General features: G+C 37.0%; 1 pseudogene; it reads right to left on the bottom strand.

Moving 5' to 3' along the window:
• Window positions 1-6,849: 6,849 nt before the first annotated feature.
• On the bottom strand, window positions 6,850-7,761 carry LOC149996423 (threonylcarbamoyladenosine tRNA methylthiotransferase pseudogene; annotated as a pseudogene).
• Window positions 7,762-17,329: the final 9,568 nt, after the last annotated feature.

The following is a 17,329-nucleotide window of genomic DNA, read 5'->3' on the forward strand; positions in this document are numbered from 1 at the left end:
AGGAGAACGTGGGTGGTCAATAAACAAAGATCTAGACTTGGGAGTGGTAGGCCTCATAGTAATAGTCCAATGGCAACACCAGAGTCACATAGCCATGTCCAAAAGCAAGGGAGTCTGGAGGAAAAAGAGACCAGATTTTAGTGGCAACTAGTTCTCTCTGAGAAAGAAAGTTCAGAAAACACAGTAATCACTATATTACTCGTCTGTAAAATAAAATTTTAAACATAAGTTAATTTGATTTCAGCCTTTGGAAGAAAGTCTCTTTGACACAAAGCAATCTCTAATGTACTCAGTTTGCATATGAACAACAACACTTAACATAAAAAGATTGCAAGTTTGAAAGAACGATAGAAACCTATTGAAAGTGTGATGCTCTACAAATTTTAAAGCCAAAAATATTGAACTTGGACTGCGAGATGACCTCTGTGGCTAATTACTTTTTCTAATTTTGGTTGTCAACAGTTTCTGTTAAATAACTAGAGTTAAGTTTGTAGCATTCTAGGCCCATAAAGTATTCTTTCTTGGCAAATTTAAAAAATTTAACCTTTCCTGGCTAAGCTAAATGTGGCTCTATCTTGATCAGCTCAGCCCTCTAATGTTACTAAGATTTAAAGTCATCTTAGATCTTTTAAATTACTTTTAGGTCCCTTTCTTTTCAAAGAAATTCTAGATGTAGAAGTAGAGTTTAGTGGTTATATTATAAAAAAGAGTAGTAATAATAATAGCTCAGAGATACTGGTTCACTAGTGCTCTGTAGGCTCCAAGGGCTACATTTCTTATAAATTCATAAACCTGTTGAGAATCACTATTACTGTGACTTCAGCAATAGAAGAGTAAAGAGTTATTTATTCTCCAGTCTGAGATGCTCTAAAAGTCTTCAAGGGCTTAAAGTGAATTAGACACAGGTTATCAGAAAGGAGTAAGAGTTGAAGAGAGGAAATGGAGACAGAGAACACCTGCAACGAGCTGCCTGGTAGTCTCTGGCTCTGTGCCTTACCCGATTCAACACTTGGTACCATTCCCACTCTTCCAAGTTTCTGTTTCAAATCAGATTTGGGAAATTTCTTTTCTCAGGAATCCTTTTAATGGTTGATCTATTTCAGCTAGAATGACACTATTACTCTAAAAGAAATCCCAAAGTTTCTGGGGAAGATTTGCTTGCTTTGAGTAGATTTGATACCTCTGTGTTGAGGTCAGCACTATATAACACTGGCAAGGTAAAGCAGAGAACAAAATCCTGCTCCCCATGCTCCTTTTTGAGCTCCTTCAGAAGGTAGTACAGGAAGAGACTTATTCTCATCTTTCAGAACTTGCCAGTGTCACTCAAACAACCTCAGGGCGATATTTGGTTTCATCTACATGTATACTCAGAGCTCACTAATATCTATTATATTAGTTCACTTTACCATTTGCTTTAATATTAAACACTTTATTAATAACTAATACTATAAAAACATTTAAACTTTTGAACAGATTAATTATCCTGTCTTATTTTGTAAAACCAAGTCTTGGACGGAAGTAATGCTACAGGGGGGATGTAGTGTGGTTACAGGAATTGAAAATAGTCATAAAGTTAGAATTTAGCTTTGTACTCCCTCATTGTTTCCCATGTCTCCTTCTCTGGCTGCCTCTATCCTCTTTCTCCTTTTTTCTCTCTTCCTCTGAGCTCTTTTGGAACATCTGGATCCTAGGCAACTTTTCCCTGGATTGTGTTGGGACTTAATACCAGGGGGATCATTTCCATCCAAATAGGCCATTTAGCAAGCCTTGCATAAGGTGCTCAATTGCTTAAGTAGAGACAGTGTTAATTTGCTTTCAAAATAACCTGTTCTACTGTGAAAGATGATTACCATATTTATTCAAATAATTTCACCCTTTAGTCTACTCTTAGAAGAAAAGATTTTATATTTCCAATAGCAGTGAATATACTGTTGTTCACATATAAAAGCATACTTACCTTTCAAGATTCAGTTAAACATCTTATACTTTGTGATATATTCCATTAAAGACTCACTTTCTACTCTCAGCTTTTCTGTAATATTGTGGCATTCTTCTATAGCATAACTATACTTATTTGCATGCTCATCATCTACACTAGACTGAATCATGTTCCAGTTTATAAATTTAGCTACAACACAGGTTTGAAATTTTGGACTTCTTGAATAAATTAAAAAATGAATATACATTAAAGTGGATTCCCCTCCCCCCTTTCCACTTCAACTTGATTTAATTAAGTATGATTTAATTAAGTATCATGCAGTTTTCTAAATTTCAGGACTGTGGGATATACATACTAGTAAACATATTCCTTTTTCCATTGCCTGGGCCTACAAGAAGCAAATAAAAAAAGACTGTGGATAAAGAAAGTAAAACTATTCAAAGCAGAATAATTTAAGAAAAAGAATAAAGGATAGCATTCTACGTGTACAGTGCATTATACTTTTTAATCCATTGTTTAATTTGACATTGACAACAATTCTTTGAAGGTAATAAGTTGAACATTATTTGATCTTGATTTAAAGAGGGAGGGTAAGGATATTAGGGGACTCATCCAGGTTACAGAGCAAATAGTAGAAGCAGAACTAATCTAATTTCAAACTCCTAGTGCAGTATTCATTTCACTACACCTCATCGTGGATACCAGCTGTCAGGGCTTAGCTGGCATACTTAATGAAGAATAAAAACACGTTTCTTCCTTTTCCATCCAGAATATGTTTGTTCATTTTGTTTTGTTGTACATGTGCAAGTACATGTTCTAAGTGGTCTGGGTTTCAACTGCCCATTTGGGGGTTCCATTCAGTTCCCAAATTTGTAGATAGAATCTTGGGCCAGATGGAGAACTCTATTTATTTGCAGTTCTCCCTGAAAGTCCAACAGACAGAAATAAAACAGAGCACCTCTTTTCTGTTTTTCTTTTTCTTTTTCTTTACAGTCACCAACTTATCATTCATGTAGTTCCACCTAGATGACTATGAGCAAAGGCTGCTACTCTTCTCTGCCAGGACTGATATTTCCAGAGTAACAAATCTAAAAACTCAATTCATGATGACACAGTATTTTGAAAAGTTACTCTTATGTCTTCCTCCAACCCCCTGGTTTAAAAGCTGTCTTTTCACATTTGGAGAGTTTCATTTAACAATTGTCTCTGCTGACATGCCTGAGATAAATTATGCTTCTGAGGCTCTTCCTATTATCTACATTTTTGTGGTGCCTTATTAAGGTAAATATCAAAAATAGCATCCAAGGAGAAAATCAACAGAGAAGGTGATATCAGAGGGCAGCAGGCCCTGATGGGGAATTTTGAAAGAGGTGTGACACTATTGCAAAGCTGTTTGTTCCAGCTCCATTCATATTACTTTGATGATTTCAGAGTGTCTGTGTGAGTGGAGGTGGTCATACTGGTGGCAGCGAAACCACAAGGAAAAGGGGATGTCTGTATAATACCAATTGTCAAAATTATATGCTTATTCTCTGACCTTCTGCCTACTTATATGACACAACAATTCTGACCACTTGGGGCTCATGGCAACATAGTCTCTTACTCTAATTTACCAGCTCACTGAGATATACATTCAGGCTGAAGAGAATGTGACTTCTTGACTGGCTTTTTAAACAAAAATATAGGTTTCCTGGTGTGATTAATAAAGCTCAGAACAACTGTAGTGCCAGTTACCTTTTGTCCACAACTTTCCAGTCATTACAGGAAAGAGCTTACAAAACAGGAAATCTTTTCATGTTCCAGGTGATCTCCCAAACTTATTTGCCATAAAATGTCACCTTCTCAAGTGAAAGAACAGAATTTATCACAATTAAAGACAGTGTTGACTTGTGGCTTTAAGTGGTTAAAGAGTCCCTTTTAACTTGAGATCTGTGCACCATTTGTTAGATGTGCACACGTGCATAGAAAATTTATTATGACTGCAAACGTTAGCATGTTCTTCAAGAATGATTACATAATTTTTATTGCTTTCAGAAATATTTGCAGCAAGAAAACTTTCTTGTCTTTGAGAAACTAACGAACCATGTTTATGATCTACAAATGTGTATTGAGTATTGAGGTAATACTCACTGACCTGCGGGAAATTTGTTTTCCACCTTGTGTTATGTTGCTACACAAAGTGAGCAAAACAAATTAGGATACCTATTAGAGAGCAAGGCACATGATGCTTCCAAGTACAATTTTCTCCAACCAATTGACAAGGTGTGAAGACATTAACATCTAATTGAACTAGATTAGAATGAACCTGTACAGCCTTCTTAATCTGGGATTGTTATGTTAACTTCCAGCAAACTTTAATAGCGGATATTTTTGTTCTCTGTAGTCATCAGCTGTAGAGTTTGATTCTTTATTGTACTAGCTTCTTTTGATTTGAAGATGCTGATGCCATCTCTGTTCTCTTTTGTATTGAAGAACATTGAAAAATAATCAAGAGACAGACAGAAGAAGTCAACTATAGTATTAGTTTATCAATGGTTTCTCAATAGTTCTCAAAGTATAGAGCTTCCTAATAATGTTGAATTGGAGAAATTATCATAGCTTGCTACCTCACTCCTCCAGCTGAACTCCTTCAATGAAGCTGGAGAAATGTGGAACATGTTTGAAGGGAGGCACCCTTTCCTGGTGAGCTTTTTGAGAGAAAACAAAAACAGAGGAGAGTGTGAGCCATCCTTAAAGAACCAAGCAACTGACCCTTATGCTATTTCAATGTAACGGCCCCCAATCCTACTTAACATTGCCCAATGAAAGCAAATATTTCACCAGTTTCTATGAGAAGATTGAATAATGGAATAAAGAAAAGGATGGGATAAGATCTGCTCCCGCCCATGTGGCCCCCTCCTTGTAGAGGAGAAGACAACCTTCTTCATTATTAGTTCTTCTTCAAAAGGTTAGATTTTAAGCTTCAAATACTACCATTTTTAAAAGTCCATAACATTTGGGTTAGTTTAAATACAAATAAACAAGTAGTAAAACTCTGGAAAACTTTCAATCTAATCATATAGGTAAGCTTTTCTCTTAGCCTAGAAATCATCAGGTCTTCTTCTTTTTTTTTTTCAACGGCAGCTTCAACAACATAAAAGATAGTGATTGTGGAAGTTGAATTATCTATCAGAATAGAAGTAACAAGATAATATTTAATATGGTTTTAAAAATATTATTTAAAAAAAAAGAGGAAAGCAACCAATTGTCATGGGCCAGATCTATCTTTATCTTCCATGTGGTGCCCAGAGCTATGAGTATCTCATGAAGTAAACATTTTGTTCTGTAAATATCTGTGCTTATGTGAGGCTGATGTTTGCTACAAGCCACTAAGAGACTCAATTAATAGTGATCTTTTGCTGTCCACAATCTACTAATGATACGTGCTCCTCCTCTGAAGCTTTATGAGAGCATATGCAGCATAAGTGACTGATGGCACCTGTAACAGGAAACATAAAAATTCAGCAAGAAAACTGGCTCAACCTCACACACTAATGACCTGACAGATACAAAGGCAGTCCATTTCAAGGCATAAATACTACATACCAACATTGGGAAGAATGGCAGAATAAAGATCTATGAAACTCTTCTCCTCCATGAAAGCAATGAGGTCAATGACAAAAATGGTCAGAACTCAAAAGTATTAACTAAAGGCTTGCAGCAATCTGAGGAACAATTGTTGTTTTGTTTTGTTTTTTTAATGGAGGAATCTAATAACAGTAAACTATGTGGCATTTAAACCTGCCCTTTTTTCACTGCCCCCTCCCTAGTTCTATGATAGCCTTGAAAACCAACAGCCTTCAAATATGGGGAAAATCAGCAGTCTGGTGGGCCCTGGAAGAGGCAGAAGATGGCTGAAGTTCCTTCAAGGCCCCAGTCCCAGAAAACAGGCATTATTTGATCTGTCTGCTGGTTCCATGGACACAAGCCTTGCTTATTTAACTTGACCTGGTACCCAGTGAGAACAGCCTTTTTCCCAGGGGCATCTGTCAAAAATAATCAGCTGTAATTGTTTAACAGAATGGCTGCTTCAAGCTGTGAATAATAGTTAAGGCAAACAATAAGCAAACCAAAGAGCTTAAAAAGAAATGCTAGGGAATGGATAGACAAAGGGGGCTTTGAAAAACAGACATATTCCTGGAAGGTCATGTGCATACATAAGGCTGTGTGTATGTCCCGGTTGTGCACATGCTCAGTAAAGACCTGAGAAGGCTGTCAGCTCTCACCTCTGACTCAACCTAAGTATTGTACAAGCAGGAAGTAAAGGTAAAGATAGAGTTGTAAGCAACCTAGCTGAGCATTGAAGGCATGCTCCAATATACACATATGGGAAAGACTGAGAAACTTATTCATTTCAGGCTTTTAAGGAAATCTCTCTCCAATCATTAGCTGACCACTAAGCTAATTGGGTAGAGACTTCACTGGCCACAGATAACAAAGAATACAGATTCTTCTGAATTAAGAAAAGTCGCTTATTAAATAACAACATTATATTTAAATGTATATTCAATTGTTTTCAACAAAAAAATTATAAAATACGCAAAACGCAAAAGAAAAAAAAGCAGTCAGTAGAAACTATCCTGTCAAAAGCCCAGATATTGAATTTACTAGACAACAACTTTAAGTCATTGTTTTAAATATGTTCAAAAAAGTAAAGAAAACCACATTTAAAAAACTAAAGGAAAGTGTGAAAATGATGTCTCACCAAATAGAATATTAATAATGAAATAGAAATTATAAAGTAACCAGATAGTAAATTTGGTATGAAAAGTACATGAATTAAAAATTTTAATATTGACTAATTGGGCTCAGCAGGAGATTTAGGCAGGCAGAGGAAAGAATCAGCAAACTTGAAGGGAGGTCAATTGAAGTTACTTGGTCTCCAGATGCTTTAAAATATAGGGCGGATTTGTCATGCTGAGCCTCAGCATTGGTCCCTCACGAATCACTTCAACCAGTTTCCACAGGAGTGCGGGGAGATCAGTGCCAATATCTCTGCCATAAGCACCTGTGTCTTCACTGGTCAACCATATCTCACAAACACCCTCTTGAAATGACTGTTCGGCTCTATCTACTAGTTCATCAATTGGATAACTGGCCAAATTTCCTCTAGCATGTTTAGTTTTGCAATAGGTACAGGCATTGAGACCCTCAGTATTGATGGAAATGATTTCTATCAGTGGATTCTTCCTAATCTTTGGCAAATCCAGCGGTGCTCCCCCCAACCGTTTTCCATTATCCTTTTTCTGACCCAGCAGTCTCACAGAGTGACCTTTAATTGTGTCCTCCACAACTTCTACTACACGATCTATCTGTTGAACCCTTATGATACTCAGTCCTTTAAGGCAGTCCTGGCGAGGTTGGGCTTGGGGAACACATCCAGCTAGCACTATTTTCTTGTTCTTCTCTTGAGCTTTTTAAATTGAGTTTCTAAAGTGACCTTCAGCCGGGTTTTTTACAGTACAACTATTCAGGAGCCATAAATCTGCATCTGATGCATTTTCTGTAATTTTATATCCATAAGCAGCTAGTTGTCCAGCCATATATTCTCCATCTGAATTATTATGAGAACAACCCCATGTTCGTATCCAAATTTTCTGTATGCCTGGAATAGTGCTATCACTTGATGGACTCTCTTCCTCTTGCAAATATTTATTTCTTCTTCGCACCTTTGGAACAATGTGCTTTCTTGCGAAATGCCTATCTTGTGGCTTTGAATCTTGCTGTGACACAATATCTTCTATGTCATCCAGTAGTGTATCACAGGATGCATTAGGCATCTTGATTATCTGCAATTAGTCTCAAATCCTCTTCAGATGGAGCTCGCCATGACACCTACGTCCCGCCACGTTCCTGTACACATGCTCAGCGACGGTGGCCCGGGGAGATCCAGGTCTTACTTCTTTAACATGAATAAAATTGTTGTCCTTAAGAGACTGTCCCTGCCCAACACAGAGCTGATTGGAGTAGCAGTTGGTGACAGTGGATCAGAATAGAAATCTTTCTCCACCGATTTTCACAACTAAATGCAAAACATCGGTGTTCACAATTTCTGTGAAACATATTGTTGCCAAATAACATCCCGTATAATAGTGTAACTTTAAACAGATTGTTTTTATTCCAAGCATAAAAGAGAATAATAAAATAAACCAAGGTCTTATTTTCACATTCTTAATAATAAGTGATCAAGCCTAGTGGGAACACTTTGAAATATGATTCAGGAGACATGAGTTCTTCACTACCTCTGTCTAAATGCTTGACCTTGAGGAAGTTATTAAAGCCCTTTGCCACTCCAATGAAGTTAGAATTGAAAGAAAATTAATATGTAACTTATTTAAATTCCTTTATCTACAAATAAAGAAACCTAGAACAAAGCTTAGCGATCTTTCTCGAGGCCAGATCAATTAAAAGACAAACAAGAATAAGACCAGAGTCTTGATTTATAATGCCTTTTTTTGTTGGTGGTGGTGGTGTAGAGTTGTTGTGTTGATAACCTGAGAATGTGTTATGTCAAAGGATGACGTTATATAAATCAAAATGAACATTGCTATTGTTTGCCTGCATACCTTTGGGGAAAATTTATTAAGATTAAATTTTCTACATAGGACTGAAAGGAACCTGAGGAACTGAATTTACAATAAATAGAAAAATGGGTACACTCTAAAGATTTACTTTAGTATTTAGAAAATAAAATCACCCATTGAAATGTTTAAAATCACAATCAACAATTTCTTTCCGTTTAACATTATTATAAATACTTTCTCACATGCATTCATTCTGTTTCATTGTATTAATTTCAGCTCCTTTGGTCTCTGCCAGTTTAGCTAGACATACAATGAGCAGGGGAGAACTCATAACTTTTGGCCCACTGATATTTTACCATGAAAAATTAAAAATTAATAGTATTTTATGGAGGCTATTGCAACCATCAGCTAGAGATATCAGTGACAGTATTCTTGTGATTTGCAGTTTCCTTAAGGCTGCCCTTGTGCATGTCCTTGTGAGAATGGTCAACTTCTGTCTCTCCTCCGAACCACACTGACATGGATCAGCTGTTCTCATTTAATTAAATGGTGTCCAGCCTTTGGTGTTCCTGCTCTTCTCCCATTTTTGTCTTCTAAGCCATCCTGAATGCAATGCTCACTGATACTTAAAGAGTGGCCTCAGCACAGGTATTCTCCGTTTTTGGTAGGTTTTCCTTCAGCTGATTGATGGCTCCAGAAATTATATGTGGACTACATTCTGGCAAATTAAATCACATATTAAATAAGTTAGAAGAACTCATTTTCTCAAAAAATTCCATAGTGAATTCCCTCCCCACCACCTCTCAAGTCCTAAATGTACCTAAATTACAACTCTGGATTCTTATATATTCAAGTCTATTTAAAAAATAGGTCAACTGTACATAAGCTTAATTGTTAATATAATATTTAATACAATCAATTGTTTAGGACAAGGAAAAAGGTGGGGAATATTGAGGAAAAATAATTTATTAAAACCAGCTTTGGCTTTGGTATTTAGAAATGTTTATAGCCAGTGTCTGACATTGGTTCTGGACTAGAGTAAACAACTTGTAATAGATGAATAAATAAAATTCTAAAAGAAATCTGTAAAATTCATTGTGTCAAGGTAGATTTCAAAACATAAATGCCATCTTATGTCATTTCATTGAAACAAAATATATTGCAAATGAATTCAGTTTGCTTTTAAGGGTGCTTTGTTTCATTTAACTGTGACAATAGTGAAAGGTTAGACACTTTGTGGGATCTCTCATTATATTTGGCATTTTTCACTTGATTGAGCAAATCTTTTGCCAACAATTTGAGGAAGAGAGGTATTTGAAGATTAACTCTAAATTTGTTCAGTCCAAACTGTTTGCTTAGTGTTATTTAAACTTAAAGGGGTATTCAATTTTATGTGAAGTAATAAGTTTTCTGTCAACGGAACCATTAAAAAGAGATTGGTGGAGAAAACTTCTGCATTTCCAGGAAGATGTATCCTGACCAATGGCTTATAACCTTTATTAGACTTTGGAATGACAAGGAGAGTTTTTTTGTTTTTAAGATTCTAGTACTTGATCGTAGTTTCTGTGATTGTGTCTGAGCATTAGTACTGTTGAATAGCTCCCCCAGTGATTCTAATGTGCAACCAAGATTGAGAACCATTCCTCTAGACAATTCTTTATTTCCTTCAACCTCTTAAGATTTTCTTAATGCAATGATGTGTTTTACTTTATACCATCTTTTAAAAAATACAAAAAAGGAGTATGTATTTAGTCTTTCACCTAAAAAAACTAAATCAGAATATCATGAGTTATCTATGACCTAAGCAACTTAAAATGAATTTTAATAAAAAAAAATCTAATCTTTATTCAAGTGTCTACCATGTTTCAGGCATGGGATAAACACTTTACATGTATTCACTCACTGAAGTCAGAGAATAATTATATGAGGACAGTACTATCAATATCTTCATCGTCATCACCATCGTTCCCATTACAAGTAAACCGATAAAGAGATTTAAAAACATGCCTATGTGCTACTAAGTGGAAAAACTGAAACCAGGCAGTTTGGCTTTAGAGGACACATACTGAGCCAAACTACTGCACTGGCTCTCATAGTTTTACAAATAGGAGCTGACACAGCTTGAACACCCAAATAGTTCTTCCAACAGTGTGGCCTCCTTTAGGACATTATAAGGCTCTCGGGACACACTTGATTTGTTTTGAATGAATGAGTGCAGAATTCAGCCCTGTCTGAGAGAATGAGCTTTATTCTCCAATACCATCTAGGCTTTCCATTAGAAACATATTGAAGACAGATGGAAATTCATTCTTGTTGTGAAATGTTCAGAAAATGATATGGTGCACCATCCCTGAGGTAATACAGTTTAATACCCAGCCTCCTTCCTTCTAAAAGTTTCTTCTTATATCTAATCCAAATCCTTCACAGTCAAATTTAGCCTGTTATATTTTGTTATATTCTCTCCTGTCTTCAGAGAATCTGGGGGAAAAATGACTTGGTTAAGAGCTTTTTCCCTCAGCAAACAGGTGGAATATAGGTAGAGCTTTGTGCTCCATCCCTAGCAGGTAGCTAAGAGCACTGTTCCAGGATATGTCAGCCCTGAATGGTCAGGAGCATCACCAAGGGAGCTTTACAAAATGACCCATACCCAGACTTTGCACCAATTTCATGTTGTGGTCATCTTTCCATGTCAAAATAGCTATCCGCTTCCTAAGTGTCAGTGCCTTAAATTGTTTGCAGACATGGCACTTTAATAAATTTTGGTTTTCTCTGCAACAAGAATTTGCCAGTCTTTAATACATCCCACAGATAGTTGCTCAGTTAGCCTTCCGATATGGCCAGTTCATCCAGTGACGATGGTATCTTGTCTGAGGATCATTGACATATGTAACCACTGTGGGCATGAGGTTAAGTTCAGCCATTGCTGATTCAAAAATATCAGACACATGTTTTAAATGTGTCATCAGCTTTTGTCATGAATCAAAGCATGTGACTCAGTCATGGCAGTGGCTAAGGATTCCTTGAAGCACCAGAATAAATGACTGACGCTTTGCTGCCCCATGCAATATTCTACAGGGAAAGCGGAGGCCTGTGATGTAACAGCTGAGCCACTGCACTGAGGCCTCATCCTAGTGGCAAAACTCAACCATAGTTTGAGCTATGAACAATTAATGCCTACAAAACAAAGAGTGTGAACCAAAAATAAATCTCATGTTGATTTTTTTAGAGTTCCACTTCAATCACATGAATGTTTTATGCTTATCCCCCAAATGTCAGCAGAATTCAGTCTTCTCTGTGCTATGCTAAAATGAGGTGGAAAAGAAATCCCCCATTTTTTTGCACAATGTCCCCGTAAAACACATATGTGTCTTTTCTTTGAATAAGAAGCAGCTTCTCTTTGTCTTCAGAATGGCTCCAAGGAATTGACTGTAAACATATATCCACACTGTATACACAAAAATCATCTAACGGGCTATGAAGTTAACAGGTTGGCAGGCAGCTAGATACTTTATTGTTTTCTTATTTACTAAATAGCAAGACTTTTGAAAACTGAAGAGGATATATTATGTAATTGTGCAAAACAACAATAAATCCACATGTAATATAATAAAAGCTATCTTGAAAAGTTAAAAAAAAAAAGAAAGGTCTTGACGGAACAATAGAATCAGAGCAATGGCTTGGTGTTTCAAACAATAGCTCTGCTGTCATTATTGATTTAAATCAAAATGATTCTGAGGTATAAAACTGCAAGAAACTGAAACACCCACACCTGTTCCTCTGAAAGCGAAACAAGCACACAGAAGCCGATAAAATAAATAGCACAGCGTCAACAACAATAGCAGTCGCACCAGAACAGTCTCGGGGTCCCAGGAGCACAGCAGCCCCACCGAGGCAGCGGAGGCCCACACAGCTGGGCTCAGGGCCGGAATGAGAGGCGGAGAAAGGTGTCCACTTCTCATTTTTACCTCTGATTTTTTTCCTAAGAGCTGCCAGTTCTCTCCTTGGTGATTTATTACTCTCGCTTCACCAGGGAAATTTAATATTTGGTTTAGGAAAATGGCATGAAATTAAAGGACACTGAGAAATGTTCTGAGCTGCCCTAGGGAGGACTGAAAATATTTTGGAGATTTCTGTGGACTGCAGTTTTCTTTACTGGAGGGAGGCAAATTTTTATAAAACTTGCTTTTTGGATTTCAGGTTTCCCTTTTCTGTTCCTAAGGAAGGACAATGTCACTGGGCTCCAACTGGAAGCTTGGGGTCTTTGCGAAATGAGCCTAAGGGGCAAGTACTGTCTTCCAAGCTTCTGCTTGACAAGGGAGCCTGGAGGCAAATGTTGCTTGTAGGGTTGTACTGATCCTCTCAGCCAGCATTTCTGGGATTGTTTCATGTTTGTTCCATTTTTATTAGAGGTGCAGGCACCAGGCTTGGCATTCTCCTGGATGTCTAGGCTGGCGGGATGGAGGCCCAGAGGCACGCAGACAATGTCTCTGCAGCCCCTACTGCCTCTCAGCCATCACACTGCCTAGCTTCCCCTGGTGTTCCTCATGAGGACAGACCTGCATATTGGCTTCCCCTGCTAGGGCCTCCAGAATCCAAATTCGGGACTTTTTAATGTACTGTGGGCAAATCACAATCTTTTTCTGGGCCTCCAATTCCTTACCTTTAAGCAATGGATGTGGATGGTTGTTAGTGAAATAAATTCAATCCTGGCGCACACACATGCACACACACACACACACACCACATATTACTGCAGCTTGAGAGATCATGATGCAGTGTTAAGAGCTATACTTTTTTTCATCCACAGGAATAGTCAGTTGACTCAAGCAGAGCAAATTTTCTAAAAGTTCATATTTGCTGCTTCTATTTTAATGTAGTACTGCCTCTGAGATAGCTTCTCTTGTACCTGTAGCAAGAGTAAAGGCAGCGAGTTACTAACATGTTTTCAGCCACTAATTATGGATTACTTTTGCATATTTGATATACACTTAGATGAGACAAAGATCATTAACTCTGAAGTGTCCTCCATCTTCCATCCACCCCCAGTTTCATCCAGGGTTTAATTTTTGCCTCTCAGCCTGTTTTTCATCCTCACAAGGCTTCTCCTCTCTCTCTAGGTTTCTACAAGACTTGAGTTTTTATAATGCAAAAAATGGGAACATAGTTGGAAGAGAATTCAAGATGCTAGAGGAAAAGAAGGAGGACTTTGAATATATCAATTGAATTAAATGACAGAAATGAAAGAGAGCGGAGAGCAAAATTTTACGTGCTGGCATAGAAAATTATTTTGTTCAGAGGAGCATCTTTGCAGTTGCCGAATATAACAAGAGAGAATAGGAAGGAAGGAGAGGCTTATCAGGTTGCCTTGCACTAGGTATTTGGATCCTCTTCATGCTTTTTAAGAAAAACAAGAAAAGACTGGAGTTCTTTTTTTGTTGTTGCTCATTTTATCAACTGTTCAATAACTCTGATACTAAGCCACATAGTATCAGGTGGTACATGGTTGTTGGTTCTTTTTAAATAGATATTGAAAAGGTAGCTCAGAAGATTCAGAAGATTAAGATTTCATTTAGCTCAAAATTCATGACCATGTTAGTTATGAAAAAAAAAATGTAAGTCCCCTCCTCACCCCCCAAATAACAGAATCAACTAGCATTCATTAAATCTTGATGTCAGATAATGTTCTCAATGTTTAGGGTGTGTATTTGATACTATCTTAACAGACATGTCCCCTCTGCTTCAACTGTCCTTTTTCCCAGATACGATGATAATTATGATGGCTATAGGAAGCTATTCTATTATTCATGCTTTTGGCATAAATGCATGGCTGTCATTATGCCAGTAAACAACTCAAGGCAAATGATAATGAGATCAATTCTGAACTCAATCCAATATCACACAGTGCTTCCTGAGCTATGCAGCTTTAACATGTCATTTGTAATTTCAATATAATGACTAAAAGTTATCCTCCAATTCCCAGAGCGTCTGATTGGGCTGTGGATATCATTACTGAGGTAGAGGGAGGTGCTGTGATAAAGGAAGGGTTAAGAGTCCAGGTCTCCATTTGAAGCTATTGTCAAATCAGCTCTCAGGCAAGGTTGAGGGTCCTCTAGTCCTGTAAACTAATTATCTCTGAATGCATTCTGTGAATTCATTTCTTTGGGAAGAAAAAGCTGTTTTATATTAAGATATTCATTAATAAGTGATCACTTATAAAATCAGAATGCAGCCAACTATCCCTGCCTAATAAAATTTCAGAGTAAAACTATGTATTTTTCAAAAAGGCAGGATAACATGTGTTTAGTTTAACAGGAATGGTTTTGGAAAACTGCAGGAATCACCAATGTAGGCACTGATGAATATGGATCTGGGAGAGTTACTCCACTTGAAGACTAGAGAAAATGGAAGGGGATTTTGACTTAATGGATTATTCAGAAGGGAATGGTTTGAGTATCAAAAGATCGCTTGGGAAAATGGATGAGTCCACTGAATGTTTCTGCAAACTCATCTTCTATGATTGTTATGTTAAAGTTAAACTTGAGGGAATGAGCATTGTTTCTTGCTATCATATAATGTTTGAAAAAAATGTGCTTTAAAAAAATCCACATGTTTTTTATTCTAAGATATACTCCAGAATGTAATTATATATTCCACATCTCTTCAAATATCAAATAAAATTTTATTTTCATACATGTAAAGTTTAATTTATTTTTTGAAACTATCTAAAATCCCTCTATGTATGTATGTATGGATGGATGGATGGATATGTATGTGTATGTCTGTTCAAACTAATTATTCCATGCTACCCCAGAATATACACCGCCTCTCATATCTGATAACTGGTTTCCCTGGTCACAGTAATGGACATGGTTATTCTGAGATGAATATCAGGGAACTAGTACCACCTCCTCTGTTCCTTCGCACCACTGAAACTCAACCCAAATTGCTTCTCAAAGCTGGATCTTTCAGTCTGGGCTACAGCTTCCTCATCAACACTCACGAAGCCTCCACCATGAGGCATTGCGCAGTGCCAGCCATTAGAGGGCGCCAGTAATGCAGACTGTTTCTAGGCAGCTGCAGCCCTCATGCAGTAATTTTTGCCATCAATTTCAGAGAGACCACAGGATGCTTTGTGGTGGCTGGTGATAACCGTTGGTAGATGACACTCCTGTATCTTGTATTATGTAAAGTAGCTTAGCCTATTACTTGATGGTAAACAAGTAATAAACTTGACTCATCTCTAACAATTTCGTCCTTCACTTATCAGTGATATTAATCCAAAATCATCCCATAGTTTTTATTGTAAGGACCACTCTTGAAGGTTCCCTGACAGGGGAGGATGAGGTATGGAGGATTCATCTAATGGAATGTGAAGGAGGATACAAGAAAATGTCAAATTAAGAAAAACATTAAATATTAATAACCAGGGAATTAAACTTATAAATTATTATAGTTATTATAAATTACTACAATTATAGTAGGATGAGGCACTATGTTGAAGATGTTGTTAAAGAATGTCATTTCAAGGAGGTAGTGAGACTCAGATATTGAACCAGAGTTTCATCCCAGTGGGATTCAGATGGAACTAGGTCAGAGATTAGAGGTGACTTTTTTTTTTTTGTCCTGGCATTCATATCAACATGTCCCATTTAGTTAAGGTAAAGTAACATAATGAGATGAATGTGACAGTAAGCATGTGACGTCCATTAGCAATAGCAGACCATTCCCTTTGCAGATTGTTCACAAAAACCTTTAGTACCAGACAGTCTGATATATTTATAAGGGAGAACACATTTGTTTTAATATAAGTCTGAAAAAACTAAATTGGGAAGAATGAATTCTCTTCTTTAAATCTCCATTTTAATAGATTTCAAAGACTAAAAGAAATGACAATTGGATTACCTGTTCCACAGTTCTGTTTCCTTAATGCAGATAACTGGTCTTTGAATGTAATTTGGAAATGTCACTTGAAAAAAGTAATAGCCAAGCAGAATTAAAAGCAGATAAATCAATGGATAAGCCATTAGGCTCTCTATTCAAAATGTCACTGTGGAGTGTTACAATTCACGTATTTGTGAATTGCTGTCCTCTGCATTGCCATTTTATTTTCCTGGTTCTGTTAGCGTAGGTGATTAGAAGAGGATGATGCTGAACATAAAACCAAGGTCATGTGTTTGATTCCTGTCCACTGAGGATACGAAGACTGGTAAGGCCTTATGTTTCATTGTTATGGCCTCCTTGCAGAGTGGCTTCTCTATACATGCTCTTATTCCAGCAAGTCCAAAATTAATTCCATTTTCACTTCCACACTTTTCTTGTCCTTGATTTTCTTTCCCAAACCCCATGTCTAACTATTGAGAGCTTATTTATTATTTCAGGAGCAGGTGACATGCCACATCATTTTGTAAAAAGGCTTCCCTGATCTCCAAAGCATAAGCAAGAAATGTCCTTCTCTGAACTCTCATGACATTCTGTATGTCACTTTATGAAAATTGTCTTATTTCACTTGTGATCATATTTTTTATCTTCTAACATAGGATAAGTTCCTTGAGGGCAAGCATAGTTTCTTCTCTTATATTCTCCATACTACTAACATGTTGCTTTGTAAGAATTAGAGGTTTCCGAAGGGTTTATTAACTGGATTAATGCATTAACTCTGATAATAGATTAATCGATAATGGTACATTAAGGGATAGAGTAAGCTTGGCCCAGTATAGCTACTGAAAAACCAATTAAATAACACTTTCAAGGAGCAATAAGTCTGTGTATAAAAGAAAGTACACTTCTTTTTTCTTAAATTACAATTGCACTGTGTACTCCGGACTGC

Source organism: Furipterus horrens, unplaced genomic scaffold, assembly GCF_987537825.1.
Source record: "Furipterus horrens unplaced genomic scaffold, mFurHor1.1.pri manual_scaffold_12, whole genome shotgun sequence".
NCBI lineage: Eukaryota > Metazoa > Chordata > Mammalia > Chiroptera > Furipteridae > Furipterus > Furipterus horrens.